General features: G+C 42.8%; 1 pseudogene; it reads right to left on the reverse strand.

The window, feature by feature from the left end:
• Positions 1–950: 950 nt before the first annotated feature.
• Positions 951–1,052, reverse strand: part of LOC119321259 — a 1,274-nt pseudogene continuing 1,172 nt past the window's right edge.

The raw sequence follows: 1,052 nt of genomic DNA on the forward strand, positions 1-1,052 counted from the left end.
TTCTGTTAAGAGAAGTCATCAACCTATTACTAGTGTCAGTTCTCTTCTTCCTCTCTACCAATTGAAAGTAAGTATTGATTTCGCCTAATAGGGACAAAGCAAAGTAGGGTGGTCAAGTACAGTATGCCTGGAGTTCGTAGTGCCCACTAGATATCATTGGCAAGTTATAGAAGTCTTTCTCTCTTCTGAGATATCATTGGTCAGTGCAGCGAGGGGCAACCATCATTTCTATTGCTCTGTAAAGAAAAGATAGGACAAGGGTCTTGCTCCACCCAATGGAGATAAAGCACGGGGATCCATTAAGGGCGTATTGAATCGATAAGAAGCACTTGAATTCTAGTGGGCCCGGCTACCCAACACTAGCCCCGGATCATTTATGTATTATCAATTGATAGTAGGGGCAGGCAGGGGAAACTCTTTATATCAGTTAAGTAAACTACGGATTGTATTGTGGGCAGGGATCCTACTTCTATAGCGAAGTAAAGAAGTGTGGAATGCGCTATCTCGAAGTAAAGAAGTGTGGCTTGATAGATAAGTTGCACAAACCTTTGAGCTCGATACGATATAGTCGATCGATTAGTTCATAGACGGGAAGCTCCATTCTCCCATTGTTCGGGACTCTCATTGTTCTGTTCAGAAAGTAGTCGGCATCTTCCTTTATTCAATTAGCAAGGCAGTGCTGGTTGATTTCATCATTTCTAGGTATACCCTCTCCCTTTTCTACGAAGGTTTGCTGCTCCGCCTGCACCAGTGAATTATTCTATTCTTCTCCTTTGGTTCAGTCTGTGGGGAAATCAGAATTCACCATTGAATCCTGTGGATCAGCTCCCTTACATAATAATATTTCACTGTATCAGCTACGAGGGGAAAATCTGAAAGACAGAGGATAGAGAGTGAGAGAAAGAGTGTGAGACTTGCGCCGCTCTCCATTTCGAGGGGATTTCGACGATTCTGGGGTGATTGAACTATTTCTTTACCTGTTCAATTTCTAACGAATCAAGATATCCTCTTGTTCCGGTATAAATAGTAGCTATCTGCTCTTCCACTGGGAG

This window comes from Triticum dicoccoides, chromosome 6B (genome assembly GCF_002162155.2).
Source record: "Triticum dicoccoides isolate Atlit2015 ecotype Zavitan chromosome 6B, WEW_v2.0, whole genome shotgun sequence".
Lineage (NCBI taxonomy): Eukaryota > Viridiplantae > Streptophyta > Magnoliopsida > Poales > Poaceae > Triticum > Triticum dicoccoides.